The following is an 18,696-nucleotide window of genomic DNA, read 5'->3' as shown; positions in this document are numbered from 1 at the left end:
ATTGAGCTCTGATACTTCTTTGTTTTTTGAAAGCAGGAAAGTTGTAATTTGTTGAAGTAAGTCATAGAAACATTTCAAAATTCTCCCTCAACTCAGCTAATGGACTTCTGTGTGATACAAAACATCTTCATACTCAACATTTAGCTCAGACAGAAATTTCTGAAATTGTCTGTGATTTAGTGCATTAGCTCTAATGAAATTAACACAAGATACCACAATTTTCATAACACAGTCCCACTTCAGTGATTTACTACACAGCGCTTGTTGGTGGATGAGGCAGTGTATGGCTATTGGATAAGAATGGTTATGTTTGTCCCTCTCTTGGTTAATGCGAGCAATTACTCGTTTCTTAGACCCCGCCATGCTAGGAGCACCATCAGTTGTCACACTGGCTATTTTAGCCCAGTCCAGCTCCAAACCATTCATAGTTTGGCAAACCTTTTCATAGATATCCTCTTCTGTAGTTGTTCCTTTGATGCTTTGCAGTGCAGCAAGCTCTTCTATGACTTCAAAATAATCATTCCTCCCATGAATAAAAATTAGAAGTTGTGCAGAATCACAAACATCATTGCTTTCCGTGAGTGCCAAGGAAAAATATGAATTTTTTTTATGGAGTTTTGCAAATGCTGATGCAGATTGTCTCCCATTTCTTCAATCCTCCATGTAATTGTAGGTCCTGAAAGACTCACTGTACTAAATAAATCAGCCTTCTCTGAACGCATCTCTTTGGCAACAGAGAGAAGGCATTCTTTAACAAATTCTCCCTCCACGAATGGTCTGCCAGTGCATGCTATTAGCTTAGCAACTTGAAAACTTGCTCTCAGTGATGAAATATTTAGCTGCTTCTGCTTCACAAAAGTATTTTGCTGAGTTGTCAATGTATTTTTCAGTTTTAATATTTTATCTTTTCTCACTTCTCCAATCAAACAAACATATTTATCTTTATGTTGAATTTCATAGTGTTGACGCAAATTACATTCTTTGAACACAGAATATAGTGTCTGGCATATCAGACATATAGCTCTTTCCTTGTACTGCATGAAAAAGCAATCATAAGTCTACTGTTCTTTGAATATCTTACACTCCAAGTCAGTTTTTCTTTTTCTTGACATAATTATTTCCTAGGGATTCCAAATTGCTACAAAAACAATATACTAGCAATAACTTTGCCCACACAGAGTCATACAGACTGCAATGCCCAACTTCCTCCAAGCTGCCTCTGTGCTGTGATGCCTCCATTTCCCACACCCTCTCTACTGCTCTTCGCACTCCCGCTTCCGACCTTCACTGCTGCAGTGAATTCCCCCTGCAGCAGCTGTGACATGCACAGTATGTACTGTACATCCCCCACGCCTATCTGTTGTGGTGGCTGCCATTATTGTACAAGGTTGCTGGCCGTCAGTTCTCCGTCTTCTTTCTCTCTCTCCCTTCCTCACACCACACACCCCAGCCTGGGAACTTACCTCACCTCGGTATCGCCTCACACTCTGTCTCCGCTGCCTCAACCCAGTGCTGGAAGTGTGCGTTGCTAATGTGAGTTTATGTCGAACATCACTTCCGGTCTGATTTTGCCATAACTTGGTGGGCTGCACAAACATTCTCAGCAGGCTCCATCTGGCCTGCGGGCCGTAGTTTGAGGACCCCTATTCTAGTCATTCCAGAATTTTATCACCTATTTGATAGATTGAGATATTAAGTTACAATGGAGATTCTTTGATAGAACCTTCTGTAATATTCTTCTCTAAAATATAATATTCTCTTGTTGGGGTTTTCTTGGGGTCTCTGGAGGCAGCCGTCATTTCAGTTCAGTAATCACCACATGAGTAGCAAGGGGTTAAAGTCCAAATCCTTTATTGTCTCTTTCCAAGTCTTGTCTCTTTTCTTGTGGTCCAGTTAGGTTTCTTATAGTCCAGATCCTTTATTATCTCCTTCCTGGGGCTGGGCAGCTTTCTGGAGGACCTTTCAGTTTGGCATTGGTTCTGAGAACTTGAGCTCCTGTCTGCCTTCTCTGGCTTCTGAATCTCCCCTACTGAATCCTGGCTTAGGCTCCTAGCTTATATATGCTCTCTTATCAAAAGTATGAAACTTGTAGAACTCTAATAAATACTAAGTACATGTACTGAACTAGAGAACTGTTAAGCACCATGCTAAATTAGATAACTATTGTCTCTCTCAATTCCACTGACTTAGTACCTTGTAAGAATCCTTTGTTTCAAGTTCAGAGTTCTGGCCGATAACACCTTCAATGCTGGGAATCTAGTTTTTGGAAAACTGAGTTTTAAGAGATTTCGAATAACAGGAAATCCTGATACTTCTGGCTCTGCTATTTACTGTATCATCTAAAGAGACAATATAATCATAAGTTACAGTTAACAGAAGCACTATCAAGTGGGTTGTAATATTATTTTTCTTGTCAGAGCAGATATCTTCTCCCCCTCAACCACATTGTGATTCATTTTATTATAACTCACTTTACATTAGTCTTTCTCTTAACTTCATCAGATAAATGTATATAAATCATCTCAAAGAGTTATCATAATTGAGATACATCATTTTTGAAACTTGTTTTCTCTAATGCACTGCAAGAGATAGAAAATATCTACTTTTTAAGAAGTTGTTTGTGCCCCAGGCAAATTTTCAAGGATTGTAAATTACAGATCACCTTCAGAGAATATTTATACTGGGAGCTTCTTATACTAATGAAATCCCAGACTCAAGTTTCTTTGGTGGATTGGAAGAGGATGGTTATTCTCATGAATTTTTCTTTTGTTTGTTTCTCTCTCTCATTTCCTGAACATAATCTCTAGTCCCTCAAGCTTTATTAAAATAAGGAAAGTAAAGTGGAAATCCTTATGTCCGGAAGAGGGAAATCATTTCCTTTTTCTACTGACAAGGGTCAACCTCAGTGACCTTTGAATGAGTTTTTCCTTTCCCGGAAATTCCCAGGAATGCAATATTTATTTGTTCATTGAAATAAAAGGTAAGGACTCGAACCCAGGATCTCCTGTTTATTAGACAGACACTTTAATCAACTAAGCTATGGGGTCAATGTATATTATTGGTCCTGAATCAACTTCGGCACTCCATCTTAGAGCTCGGGGTTCCTCTCCAATTCCTCTTTCCAGATGGCTGAAGTAATGCGTACAGCTAACTTCTCCCCTGCTGTTATCTCTGCAGAGCTGTTTCTTTTGGTCCTGACTGTAGCAAAAAATACCAGAAATTCTCAACTGTTTTTCATAGTATGTCAAGACTGGGTTAAATTACTGGTTACATTACTTCTAAAGTAATTGTGTTGAGTCCAGTATTGAGTCCCCACACTTTAGGTAAAACACCGATAATCAGATAGCATCCAGAAAATCTCAGGATCAAGGGATTCTTTGGACTGGAGAAAATTTAGGAGTTGGATGGGGAAAAAAATTGTATTTTCAAGTACTTGGGAATTTAAGCTTGTTCTCTTGGCTCTAGAAGAACCTTAGTTTCAACTGTGGGTGAAAGTGAGAGAAAGCTGAGTGTAACCCCCAAAAAAGGCTATCTCAGGTTTAAAATACTCCCTGAATCTCATATCAATTCATCATTTGTAATGGGCTGAGGCTTGAGTTGATGCACAGAGGTCCCAAGCACATGAGGCTAAATAGTAATTGGACTATACTCTATTAATATATATGCTTGGAGAAAGAATGGCTCCCGCCCACTCTCTGTGCAAGTCCTGATGTGTTGTATAGGAAATGACGATTTTAGTGGGTGGAGGCACAGGGGCAGGAAGAGAAGCTGGGAGAGATTGCAGGCTGGGTTCAGTTCTGGTGGCTGCTGGTCTCATGGCTTCTGGTCTGGCTAACTTCTTGACTCAGCTGCTGACGTTGCTATTGCCGATTCCCTTCTACCTCTGATCTTTCTTCATCTCTGCTAAGAATAAAGATTGACAATTTTCCCCTAACCTGAATTCCTGACTCTGGCTGATTTTAAAATACGCGGTCATCACAATCATTAGGAAAATTTTGTGATTAATTATATAATTATATAAATTATATAATTATATAAACAACAAAGACCACATAATTTAAGTAGCTACAGAAATAGCCTTTGACAAAATGCAATATTCATATGAATGGAAGGACCTTTCTTTAATATGATCAAAAGAATTCATCTAAAATAATAATCAATGATATTTGCAATAAAGAAACACTAGAAGTTTTATCAGTACTAATAAGGACAAAACAAGTATGCTCCCTTACCCCATTATTACTTGACCAGTACTTTTGAGAAAATTGAAGTTTGGTATAAAATGCATTTAGGCTAAATAGAAAGAGAACTTAAACATAAAAAGTCACATAATAAAATATCATTTATAAAAATCTGAAATATAAGATAGAGAGGAAATTAATATAAGCACAAAAGACAGAAAGCTATTTCCTAGTAAATAAGTAATCAAATAATAGGACCACTTTTCAGAAGAATTGTGAAATAGTATGAATGACCATTTGAAAAAATTGCTCCAAATCTCTATACTTACCAAAATGGATGTTACAAAATTTTCATAAATTAAAATAACTTTGAGGTTGCATTTCACTCATTGAAAATTGACCAAAAACAAAAAAAGGAAAGGGGGCAGGAAACACCTAACCTAAACAGTTCTACAAGGACTATGGAAATACAGGAAAAACAGATTTGTGGGTAAATCTGTAAATTGAACATCCAACTCTTTCATTGCTAAACTAATTTGCACAAATCCTTTGTTTTAGCCATCTTATTACTGGACAGGGATCAAAAACAAAAATAGATGTTTAATATATAGTATACGAAATATCCACAGTAATCCAAAGTAGTTGCTTATCCAATAGAGAATTGCTAAAAAAAAAACAAACAAACAAACAAACAAACAAAAAACCTGTGATGTATGGCAGAAAAAAAATGTGCTAACAAGTTAAGCTTCCTGAAAGTAAAATAGTTTTTCTCCAGACATAGTGGGTCCCTTTCATTAAAAAGGTCATATGTCCATTTAGAATGTAGAATTTAGAGTGTGGTGTTAATATGTTGATCTAAACCTAGTTTCTGTCTGAATGTTTCCAGTTTTCCCAGCAATTTTCATCAAATATGGAGTTTTTCCCTAAGCAACTTATGTTTGGGGCAACTAAGTGACAAACTGGATAGTTGTCAGGCCTGAAGTTAAGAACCATCTTCCTGAGTTCAAATTTGGTCTCAGATACTTATTAACTGTATGAAAGTCAAGTCACTTTTTGTTTGCCTCAGTTTCTTATCCATAAAAATAAGAAGGAAAAGACAATTCCAATATTTTTGCCAAGAATTCCCAAATAGGGTTCTTCAGTTTTCAGACCAGTTTGAAATGACTGAATAACAAATTATATTTTGTATTTTATTAAAAATGAGTTATTAAGTTCTATTGTTTTCCAATCTCCCTTGTCTGGTCTGTTCTATTTTTTTTTTTCTATCTCTATCCTTTAACCAAACTAAGTGAATTTGGCGATTGCTGCTTAATATAGTACAAGGTCTGCTGCTTCCTTCCCTTTTCATTCTTTCCTTTTTCCTTCTCACCTACTTCTCTATAGGCTCTTCTCTTTCTAATCACAGAAGTCACCTTTCCCTCATTGTTAGCCCTTAATTTAAGGTATCACTCACTCTTCTCTATCCCCTACTCCCTCCCCCCACTTCCATGTACCCTCCCATGTTGTAATGTAGTCCACACAAAACAAATATTCACCTGTAAGTAGGGTGTTGCCATATTATGTCCCATAATGCTCCCTCTCCTTTTCTTCACATTTCCTCCAGTTTCCTTGTGTACTTTTCTTTAGCTTTTAGAAAGAAGTTTGTTACTGCTCTTTTTGTTGTCATTCTGGTGCTGTTGTTATCTGCATTTATTTACTCCGGCATTTCTGTTGTTTGGAGTGTTCAAAATGCAATCTCCTCAGTTCTGGTTTTCTTTCTTAAAATGTTTGAAATCCTTCTTTGTTGTTGTACATCCTTCTTTTGTCCTGAAAATTTAAGTTTAGATTTGTAGGATATGTCACCCTAGGTTTCTGAGCACCAGGGCTCTTTAGAAGATATTTCATTCCCTTCTCCCTTCTTTAGTTGAATGCAGAAGTCTTGTTATTTGAATCTTTTATTTTGTATTTGAAGCAATGTCTTTCTCCTGATGGCTTGAAGAATTTGTTATTTCTATATTAAATTATTATATTTAATCATTATATATCTTAGAGTTTTCAACATTATTTTTCCCCTGGAGGTGATCTATGAATTCTTTCAATTGGAATTTTAGTTCCTATTTTCTGAAGTTCTGGGCAGTTTTCTTCATTCAACATAGTGTTCAGTTTAGGATTTTTGGTCCTATTATGTTCTTCTGGTAGAATATATCATACTTAAGTTGTCACTATGCATCCTGTCTTTGAGATCTGCATGTTTTGTTGGCATAGCAAAAATATTTTCTTCTTATGTTGCTGTTGTTCTTTGCTTATTTTCTCCTAGATTGTCTTTTCTGTGTATTAGCATTTGCAATCTATTGTTCTCTCTTTTGTATTTTACATATTTTGCAATGCAAGGCATAAATGGTACTTTCAAGGGGTCAGCTAGGTGACTCAATAGATAGAGTACCACCCCTGAATTCAGGAGGACCTGAGTTCAAATTTGATCTCAGACACTTAATACTTCCTAGCTATGTGACCCTGGGCAAGTTACTTAACCTCAATTACCTCAGCAAAACAAAATAAATGGCACTTTCATAATACTCATTCCTCTTTTAAATCACTCAGGAACAATATGATGTGCTTCCATGTTCTTCTCAAATTTCACTTGGTCCTCGGTTTCATCAAATATTGTGTCATTTTCCTTCATTTTACAATATTTGTTTATAGATGTCTACATTCATTTATCAGATCTGGAGGCCATATTTCCTTCTATTGTTACTGTTTTTCTTGCTGTTTTATCCATTTATGTTAAAAGTTTTTGAGTTTTCTTCTTCCAGCAATTTTTGGTATTTTCAATCTTTTTATTTCCCTTCCTTTATTTTGCTTATTGTTTCTTCCCTCCCTCCAGAATGTAGTTTCTTCTGGGGCTGAATCTCAAAACATCTCAACCTCCTCCCGCACAGGGAAATTCATAGTTCATCTCCACAGGTATCTTTCCTAATTAACTTTTGCCTGGTTGGGACTGGTCTCACCTAAATGTTGTGCTCTTCCCCTGAGGCTTTTGGAGTGCTGCACAGCTCTCCACATGCATAATATCCTGTCCTGGTGACCTGTCCCACTCGTTTTGTTACTTAATTCTCTAATCCAGTATTAGCTATTTAAAGCCTACCACTTCTGGTACTGACAATTTAGTGTTTTGCAGGGCTGGTGCTTCCAGGTTGCAGCCCCTGGCAAGCTTTTTCTCCTGAAGAGTTATGATTAAACTGATTGTCAAAGGCCAAGGGATCTTCCTCAGCTTGGGGATGGTATATCAATGGCACAAGAAAGAGGAAAGAGGAGAGAAGCTTTGTATGGAGGTTTAGGGTTTGTCTGTGTCATGTTCTGCTTATGTGGCCTCGCTACTAGCTTAGGAGGAAGAGGAAAGATGCAGGATTAGTGAACATCCATTCCTAAGATTGCTTTGTTTGCTTTTAACTTTTCTTTTGGATTCTTGGTGTCCAAGATCTGAGTTCAGATCTGGTCCAGAAAATTGCTGAAGTTGCTACATTTTTCATTCATAAATTCTGTTTTAAAGAGATTTGAGCAGTCATGGGAATCAAAGAAAATGTCTAGTCCTCCATTTTGTTGCTCATATGGCCTGAAATACTTCTAGTGGCTTTCTAAATATTCTATCCCAAAATCCATAAATCCCAAGCAGTTGAGAAAATTAAGGGGATTAAGAAAACAAATAGAAATTAAATGAACCATATTCGCACCATCTAGTGACTCAATTCTGGAGTTAGCTCAGTTCCCTCTCTATTCAGTTTAGAGATCTAGTCCAACTTCTGTCCTGTGAGAAGATTTTATTCAATTGTGAGAATTGAGAGAAACCTTTATTGTATTTTTTTTAATTTAGCTCTGTTGAGTTGGGAACTTGGACCACCCCAAACTTGCTGCTTAGAGACTCTTCACTAAGGACCTAGATTATGCTGACCAGAAACTCAGTTAAATCCAAAGATTGATGCAAGGAATTTTCTCACAATTATACATTTCAAGCAAGTTATCTGAAAATTGGCCCCATAGTGATCAATTAGTTATTGTTTCCATGTTTCTGTGATTGTTTACATATACTTGGGGTAGTGGGGACATCTTTTCTGATTTCAGAGAATTGCACCTGTCCCCTCTTTTCCTCTCAATTTGGAAAGTTCCTAATCTTTTATCCAATTAGAAATCAAATCATCTAATGTTATTTTGTTTCCTCTTAATTAATTGGCCTTATTTGATAATTTTTAATGCAGAAAAATCTGTCTCCTTGTGTATCAAGCTCCAGGCCTAATCTAAAGGGATCTTGTCCTGGTTAGTTGGACAACTAGAATGTATTGCTTAATAAATCATTATGCTCCAAAGACCAAATCTTTGTTTCCTTAGTGTAATGGGCTGAGGTTTGAGTTGATGCACTGAGGTCCCAAGTACATGAGGCTAAATAGTAATTGGGCTATACTCTATTAATATACATGATTGGATAAAGAATGGTCCCTGCCCACTCTCTGTGCAAGTCCTGATGTGTTGTATAGGAAATGACGATTTTGGTGGGTGGAGGCAGAGAGAGAGACAGAAGAGAAGCTGGGATAGATTGGGCCTGGGTTCGAGACTCCCGAGCTGCTGGTTGTGTGGCTGCTGGTCGAGCTAGCTTCTTGACTCAGCTGCACACATTGCTATCGCCGATTCTCTTCCACCTCCGATCTTTCTTCACTAAGAATAAAGACTGACGGTTTTCCCCTAACCTGAATTCCTGTTTCCTGCTAATTTAAAAATACACGATCTTCACATTTGGCGCCCAACGGTGGGAACCAAGGACTGAAGAAGTCTCCAGTGACCAGGAACTTGGGTGAGTATTGTTAATAGACAAATAAGGAACTTATTTTCTTAAAAACTAAACCAGTAATCTTTTTTTTTTTTTTGACTAAAATGGGACAAATGCTAGCTAAAGGCTCTCCATCCCCGCCCCCAACCCCACCCAAGAGTGGTGCTATAGAAAGCATGCATAAGCTGATAGAAATACATGGGTTACTTATAACTTGGGAACAGCAAGATTTGTGGGTATATTAAACTGCATCTCCCCTTGGTTCGTAGAGGAGGAGCAGATCTCTCGAGATAACTGGTCCCGGGTTGGACAAGAGATGTCCATGCATTTCAGAGAATGTGGTCCTCACTCAATTTCCATCTAGGCATTTTATTTATACAATATATTTCAGTTAGCACTAAGAAACCCTATCCCTAGAAGAAAGAAAAAACCCGTGGCTCCTTCTTCTACTTCTCAAATTAGCCATGATATTAAGGAGGAAGACAATGAAGAGATTAATGACCATATCCCCACAGGGCATGGAGACTTAAGAGCAGGGTGTGGTGACCTTCCCTCAGGAGAAAAGCTTCAGCCCCACCCCAGGAGCAAGTGATTGACTCTCCTTCCACTAACTCCACCCTCCAGGATGGAGGGAGGAGGGGCAGGGGGGGCCAGTGACAGGACCAATCTTGAGTAGACTCTAAGAGGGCTTAATGAAGGCCAAAGAAAAGGGTGTGGACATCCGGGGAGCTTCCAGCCACTTATGTTTCCTGTAATTTCCAAGTTCACGCCTCTGGTCAACAAAGTCGAAGATACGCCCTTTTAATGTAGAAATATTAAAGATCTTAAAAAGGCCTGCACTATTTATGGGGCTAACAGCTTATGTTAAGATGCTATTACAGAATTTGACTTTTGAAATCTTGACCTGATGACTGGAAATCTATAGGGATGCCTAGAACCTGACAAAATTAATGGGTTTCTGAATATAGTGAGTTCTGTAGGATACAAGCCACAAAATAGTCAAAATGCAGTTCATGCTGTGATCACCTATGACCTACCAAGGTATAGGTCCATATGCAGACGTCACAGCACAGGTTAATTATTCAGTAGCAGCATATGAGCAAATTGCTGCTAGCTATTAAAGCGTGGCTTGATTCAATAAAATGACAAAGGTGAGGCCTTCACAAAATAATGAGGGCCAGATGAGCCCTTTGCTGACTTTGTGGGACGTTGAGACTGCTATCACAAGAACTAATGGGGAAACCAACAACAGATGTTTTAATAAGGCAACTTGCTAAGAAAATGCTAATGAGGTGCAGAAGGATTATACTAGGACTGCCAAGGATGCTCCTTTGAGGAGTTCATAAGACACTGTGCCCAGTGGGCACAAATGCCTTTATAGCCAGACTAGATGCAGACTTCCAAGATCCCAACATTAGACAGGGTCCTTCCGCAAGGGACTTCTAGAGAGACACGTCAATGCTTTAGTGTGGTAAAGTAGGGCATCTGAAAGTCAATGTTGGTATAGAGGCAGAGTGAGAAAACAGGGTAGGAGAACAAGACCCAGTACCCCATGTCCAAAATGCAAAGAGGCTTCCATTGGGCCCAGAATGGACAGGTTCAGGGAAACGGGATGAGGGCCCAGCCCAAGACCCCAGGCAAAAACACTTGGGGCATGATGGCAGCCAAGGGTCCCAGAGATGCCTAGACGGCCAATACCCAAATATGACCAATCAGGCCAGGAAGCCAATGATGGCAGAAAGGGATTACAATCAATCAGCCAGGAAGCAACCTGATGGGAGAAAGGGATTATAATTAGGGAGAATAGTTGTATGCAGCTGAGACAACTGAGACACCCCCCGTGGAGAGGTGAAATCTGTTCCTCTCCAGCCTATGGATCCGTTGCCTCCAGGCACAGTAGGCTTGACCATTTTACCTCCTGAGAGTACGTACAAAACAGTGTCCATCCACATATTGATGTGGGAAACTGGGGAAGTATAGATATATCCCAGTCACCAATAAGGAAAGACAATGGTGACTTATCACCCAGGAGAAATAGTAGCATCAGGTTTACCTAAGAACCTTAATAAGCAGCCTGGATAGTCACCCAGATTCTGATTCCAGATCACAAAATCCAGCAATTACTGGACAGCAGCTGAACAACTGACCAACCTATGCTCACAATTATATAAATGGCCTTCCATTGGAAGGGATTGGTGGACACTGGCAGATCGGACGGTCATTAGAGCCAGCTGGCCCAGTCACCCAAAGATTAAAGCAGACACCACATGCTGGTGTAGGAGGACATAGCAGCTGAAATTAGTGCTGCCCCTATGAGATGGACTTTGAAGGCAAAACAGAGTTTTACCCTTTACAGTTGAAAAATCCCATCAATCTGTGGGGAAGAGACATTTTACAGCAATTAGGTTAAAATGAGTACTTCGGTTTTTTAAGCAGGGCTGCTGTTGAAGACCGCCAATCTTTCACCTGTTCCTATCCAATGGAAAACTGATACACCAGTGTGATAGAGCAGTGGCCTTAAGTAAAGATAAAATTCAGGCCTTATTAGATATAGTACAGGAGCAGCTTGACCTAAGGACACTTAAACCTCTTTAAGTCCTTGGAATTCCCAGTGTTTGTTGTGAAAAGAAATCTGGAAAATGGAGGATGTTAACGGATTTAAGAAAAGTGAATGAACAGATGGAAACTATGGGAACCTTCAGCCTGGACTTCCATCTCCTACTCAGTTACCTAGAAATGGCCCTTTGGTCATAAGATATTATGATTGTTTCTATTCTATCCCTCTGATAAGAAAGATAGAAAAGATTTGTTTTCAGTGCCCAAAGCATTAACTTAGCTGAGCCTTATAAAGATATGAATGGACAGTTTTGGCAAGGGAATGAAAACAGCCCTACTATGTGCAAATGTATGTTGCTGCTGCTCTTGTCCAGTAAGAAAAGATTCCAAAAGTTATGTATTACATTACATGGATGACATTTTGGGATGTGCACCTGAGGAACAAATGTTAGAGGATGTTCAACAAACCATAGAAACACTAAGGAATTACAAATTATACATAGCACCAGAAAAATTCAAAGATATGCTCCTTTTCAATATTTAGGATATGAAGTATACTTAAGGTGCTTACAGTTCAAAAATTCTCCTAAGAACAGAAAAGCTAAAACATTGAATGATTTTCAGAAATTGATAGGAGAATCCAATGATGCGACCAGTGTTAGGTTTGACTACCATCAATTAAAACCGTTATATGACATTTTAAGGGGAGACAGTGCTTAAATTCACCACGCCAGCTTACAAAAGAAGCTCAAGAGGCTTTAGAGAAGTTGAACTGGCTTTATCCAATGTGGTTGAAAGAGTCACCAAAACCCTTTGGAGATATCAGTTTTTGCCAACAAGAGGACCCACAGAGTCCTTCATCAAGGAACAGTGTGATAGAGTGGGTGAACCTCCTGCACAACCAGAAGAAAGCCTTATACCTTACCCAGTGCTTGTGGCTAGAATTTTATTAAAGGCCACTAAGGAGCAGTACAATTATCTGGGACAAGACCTGAGAAGATATACATTTTTAACCAATACACAAATTAATGTGTTTGGAGCATCCCAGAGTAAAATTTTATTAGCCATGGCCCAAATTTTACATGGGTTCCATTAAAGATAACTGACATTACAAATTTGGAATGGATTCTTGAAGAAAAGTTTTAAAGTTCCTCTTAAAGGACCAACTATCTTTATGGATGCATCCAAACAAAATTTGTGCTGTGTATCATGACTAACATAAAGAGAATCAGAACCCTTTCAGTCCACTCAGCAGAATGAATTTTAAATCATTTAGCCTTATTATTATCCAGGGAGAATAAATATAATATCTGATTCCCTATTCAGTGGTGTGGTACAAAGAATTGCCACAGCCCAAATAAAATTTGCAGTCTAATATATATCAGCAATTTAAGAAACTTCAAGAGCAAGTGAGAAAGCATCCAGGTAAGATCTATATATTACACCATTCTATAGTGGATTCCATCCCATATTTGATGGCAATTAAAGGCAGATAGCCTAACTATTTTAATTTTTTTCCAAGGTTTGGGGCATCCCATTCTAAATATCATCAGGCTGTTGAGCTTTACGTTTCAATTTGAATAAAAAAGAGGAAGTAGGAAGTAAAATGTAATTTTTGCCTTCCCTTTCCATTCCACACTGTCTCCAGGGAAGAACCCTCGGGTTTGAGACCCAAGAACGGCAAATGGATGTGGACCCATTATAAACTTTGGTCTCTTCTTCTCCATGTTGTGGTAGAACCTTTTGGGATTCACTTTGCAATGCCAGCAGCAAAAGAGACAGCCCATGGTCACTGAATTCCCTATACAACAATTTGGGTGCCAACAATAAAAACAGACCATGGTCCCCATACTTCAAAACATTTTCAATTTTGTGCAAGTATAAGATTTTAACACCACGGGCATACCTTTAACTCGGACAGGCAATAGTGGAGAGGAAAAAATATTAAGACCCCTCCAAAACAAAAGAAAGGGGAGCCAAAACCCTAGAGAACTTCTAAATCTAGCTCTTATACTATTAACTTTGATTTTTGACAAAGATGCACTGCTCCAGCAGACAGGTTTTATAACCCACCAGAAGGTAGTGTCCAGGGCGAAACCCACATCTTTAAAACGCCAGGTGATGTGGAGAGACCCAGAAAGGGTGAATGGAAAGGACCAGATAAGCTAACGTTTTGGGGAGAGGGTTTGTTGTATCTCACAGGTGGAGAAGGAATCAGATGGTGCCAACGAGCCAATCGCCTTGTCCATCACAGAGAGACGAAGCAGACCCTTTGAAAAAGGAGAAGACCCAAGAAAACGGGTGGCTGTTGTGATTGTGCTCACCATTGAAAGAGCATAGTTTGGCTTTTGACCATGGACATCAAAGATTGTCGGATTTGAAAATCCAGGAATCATTGGATTTCTGGAAAGGGACTGAAAAACCCTCAGGAATCATTACTTCTAGACATGGGTTGAAAACTTTCAGGAACTTGGATTCTTTGAGAAATGATAAGACTGTTAAAGGACTTTAAAAAGTTGGAACATTGGATTCCCAAACATAAAAAGACTTTGCAGGATTCAAAAACTCAGGGGGACATTGACCCCTGACATGTAAGCAATGGACAAGATTGGTTTTTGGACTATCTCTTTTGGAAGAAGGTTGGACTGTTTTTATATACCCACCTTCTAGACTTCTGGTGATCTTTTTCCAACACCATGTTGATTTATATTGTTTGTATTCCACAGGTAAAATTCATGTTTGTTACACCCATCGAGCCTGGGACTGGACTGAGGGGAGGGTCATCCCAAGCCTCTGCTTATTATGTGCTTGTGTAATACCTCCCATGCTGATGGGTTTTGCAAAAAGACCCTTCAGCCCAGAAACCGCTACAACCCCATTTCCCTTTTGGTTTTACTCCCTTCCTGGAGATGTCAAGGGCATGATCATCTCCTTTTTAGTGCTTTTGCCGCCTTTCAAAGTCAGGGAGGCTGTGATCACCCCTTTCGGTGTTTTCACCCCTTTCTGAGAAGTTAGGAAGGCGGACCCCTTCCTTGGGGGGCTCTGACCTCCTGAGGGCCAGGGACAGACCACCTGTGTTCTAAAATAAAAGAAAGCAGGAGATGAATGGGTATTTGGTTACACGAGGTCCCAAGAATGAGGCTAAATAGTAATTGGGCATATCTATTAATATACATGATTGATAAAGAAGGTCCCTGCCCACCTCGTGCAAGTCCTGATGGTTTTATAGGAAATGACAATTTTGTGGTGGAGGAGAGAGAGAGGAAGGGAGAAGCTGGGTAGATTGGGCCTGGGTTGAGACTTGAGTTGTTGGTTGGTGGCTGCTGGAAGCTATCTTGACCAGTGCACATTGCTATCGCCGATTCTCTTCCACCTCTGATCCTTCTTCACTAAGAATAAAGACTGACGGTTTTCCCCTAACCTGAATTCCTGTTTCCTGCTAATTTAAAAATACACGATCTTCACACCTTAGTCATTTTATCTTTCACCCACCAAACAGTCCATTCAGAACAGTTCTAAGACAACCCTCAAATTATATGTTTAGAGAGGAGTAGTACATACTATATATGAATCCAAATACAAAGTGGTGCAAATTTAATTTTAAAAAGGGACATTTTACAATTCGCCAAATATTTTAAAGGGTTAAATCAACCCCCCCCACACACACACACACAAAACCTAGAAAAAAGTGTAAAAAGCTAAAATAAAACAAACTAACAAAAAGAAAAAGTAAATTTAAAAAAAGCCAAGAAAAGAAAATGAAAAAAAAGCTCACTAATGAAAGCCTAGTATCCCAGAGGGAAAGTTCAATCCTAAATAATCATAGAATTCTTTCTTGGGGTTTTTGAAATGAATGTGATCTTGAAATTATACAACAAATAACTTAGTCTGGATGTAAAGTTATGTTAGTTAGATTACAGAATTATAGTCACTCACATTTAAGAGATGGTAGGCAGTAAATAAGGTGCCATCTGTCTTATGGTGGGGGCATTATCTAGACCAGATGGAATGAAATCACAAGAAAGAAGATATTTTAAGAAGTCGCAGGATAGGTGTCAATGAGTAGAAATAGGCCAAGTCATAAAATAAAATACAATTATTAAAATATGTAACAAGAGTCTCATAATAATCAGGTCTTTGAGAGTCTAATCCTATGGTCTATCAAAACATGGAAGTATTATTAAATATAGTGGTTAGTGAACATTTAGAAAATGAGGCAACAATGAAAGATAGTAAATATGGCTTTATCCAGAAATGGTTATACCAAACTAAACTTATTTTGTTTATTGACAGGAATATTCTACTGAGAGATTTGAAAAAAATTAAGTTTTCCAAATAGTTTACTTAAATTTTTTGCAAAGCATTTTATAAAGTCTCTCATATTAATCTTTTGAACAAATTGGTTGAAGATAGACTGGAAAATGATAGAGGAAAGTGGATTTGGAATTAATTGAATAGTTTCATTCAAAGAAAAGTCATGAATTCTTTGAATGTCAGGTTAGAAGGCACTGTATTAAGAGAGTGCTTAAGGGATCTGTGTTTGGCCTGTGCTTTTTTAGCATGTCTATCAATGAGTTAATCATGACATCATAAATCATGATACAAAGGTCGTAGGCTTATCAATTTTGCAAATAATACAAAGTTAGGACAGAGACCTGACATGAACGATAAAGTGCTGAGATGAGCTACAGGAGGTAGAGCTTCAAGGGCCAATGATTCTATGAGTTGAGATATAAAAGGCAAAGTAAGAGTGCTAATAGGAGCTGAGTCATGTAAGAGGCAGAACTATAAAGAAGAGCAGCCCAAGAAGCTGAAGTATTAAAAGTAAGACTCCAGGGTTTAGCAACAGATTACAGCAAACAGCTGTAACAGATTACAACAGATTACAGAAAGCAGAATAGTAGTAATGCTGAAAGTTGACATCCTAGAAGTAAAGCTGAAAAACATGGTAACATTTGGAGCCATATTAGTAAACCTAAAGTAGTGCTGAGTTCCAAGTTACAGGTGGGGCAGATCTCAGGAATAATGAGCAAAGTCTCTGAGAATTGTCCAGGAAAAAAAAAAAAGCAATAAAGATCATATAGAGAAATTCCAGAAAAGAGCACCACAGAATGGAAAAAACTCTGCCTCTTTTGCTGGAGTCTTACCCAGGACGATGCTGTAAGTTACAGAAACTATACAGGTTTCTAAGTGGAGAATGGCCTATTTTGGAAACTATTGATTTTCTATTGACTTGTATTGAATACAAAAGATTTATGTTTGAAGGCTGAAGAGGTGATCAATCTTTCTTATCATTTAAGAATAAATGATCTAAATAGATAATTATATGATAAGTTGGCCAGCCACAAAGAATGTGAAAATAGGTTATGCATAAAACTTACATATACTGGCAAGATTTATCAAAGGATATTTTTCCTTTTTTAAGTAGTTTTTTTTTCAAATATGTGTAAAAATAGTTTTCAACATTCATTTTTGTAAAACTTTGTATTCTAAAATTTTCTCCCTCCCATGTTTATCTCCTCCTTCCCTAAGATAGCAAACAATCTGATATTGATATAGGTTAAATATTCTTGGAACTCCATTAAAAAATTAAAGCTTTAAGACACAAGTGTTGGAATCCTTACGAAGTGTTAAGTCATTAGAGTTGATAGAGACAATAATTACCTAATTTAGCATGGTTCATTATGATTGATCTGATCTTACAAGGAGATGTTATGGGCCCAAAGAAACAAGGTACTGTGATAGACAATAATGCTTGTGTTTACACCTTTAGAGAGCTCATATAAGCAAGAAGAATTTAAGTACTCATTGAAGTTCACAAATATGGGAGATTCACAAAGATAACTTTGTAACTTTATGAATTCATACCTCCCTTGAAGCTCTTAGAGAGCACTCTGGGAGGAAACCCATAATCCCACTCTCGGAGAAGGAGCATAAATAGAGCTTCAGGGAGCCAGTCAAGTGAGTTACTTCGAAACATCAACAAGAGTCGGAGAGGAGCACTCTGGGAGATTGAGAGCCAGGAGCAGTCTGGGAGATACAGAAGCCCACAAACCCTCTCTTGGAGGCAAGAGAGATTCATTTTCATCTTCCACCTTTGTGCTCGCTGGAGGCTGAAGGAACAGAGGCAGAAGCAAAGGACAAAGTTGCAAAAGCTCTTAGAATCAAGGAGAGAGAGAGAGAGAGGCCTCTAAGAAAGCTAACTGGGCTATATTGAAGGACGCAATAAAAGATCTGAACTTTTATCACCTGGCTGCGTTTTGGATGATTATTATTTTTAGCTGAAATTAAGGCTGCCTCCAGAAAGCCTCCTCAAGAAACCTACACCCAGAGAGAACCATATATATTTAAAGAAGAAAAACACTACACACAAGCATTAGAGGTTTCTTCCAGGAGCTTCTAGAACACTGTTTTTCTCTGAGGCAATTGAGTTAATCATCCATGCTAAGCAGAAGCCAGAATCTTCAGATACTGGCTCTTATGCAACCCACCAATCCCCAACAAAGCTATGGAAAAAAATAAATTCACCTACCCAGTCCAACATATCTTGGACTAGGTGACCTCTGAGATCCCATTCAGTTCCCATCCTATAAACCCATCTCACCCAATTGCTTCTACTTTTATTTACCATAAAAGGAAAAGAGGGACATTGCTGTAGTAAAAAGGAAAAGTTTCCCTAAATTGATGTCAACTCCAGGATAGAGTCATGTAGGCAGACAACTGTATTGAGAAAATTCCCAAATCAGGCTTAGTCAAACAGGTGGGATACTTTTCATTCAAGGGAAAATGCATTCCCGGGGAAATTAAGTCAGGATAATCTTAATTTAGCTCATGTCAAGAATAATTTTCCCAGCTTTCCCCATGAGAAATCCAAAGATGTTCATAGATATCAATCCCATAGGGTTACTAGCATTAGGCACTGTTTCAACAGCATTTCTTGATGATCATACTTGAAATCAGATTCAGAATAATATCATTTATAATTCCATAAGGTTTAACAATAAACAGCAAACTCTAATAATCAAAGCTTTGGATGGATTTAGTTATTAAGGATCATATACCATTGGAAAAAAGTATTCACTGTAATCTGCATTCTAAAACAGTAAGAAATTCATCATCTTTTAAAATCATAGTTTAACTAGTTCTGGTTAGAGAGAACAG

The sequence above is a fragment of the Sarcophilus harrisii genome, chromosome 4 (genome assembly GCF_902635505.1).
Source record: "Sarcophilus harrisii chromosome 4, mSarHar1.11, whole genome shotgun sequence".
Taxonomy (NCBI): domain Eukaryota; kingdom Metazoa; phylum Chordata; class Mammalia; order Dasyuromorphia; family Dasyuridae; genus Sarcophilus; species Sarcophilus harrisii.
Note: the sequence above shows the minus strand (reverse complement) of the source record.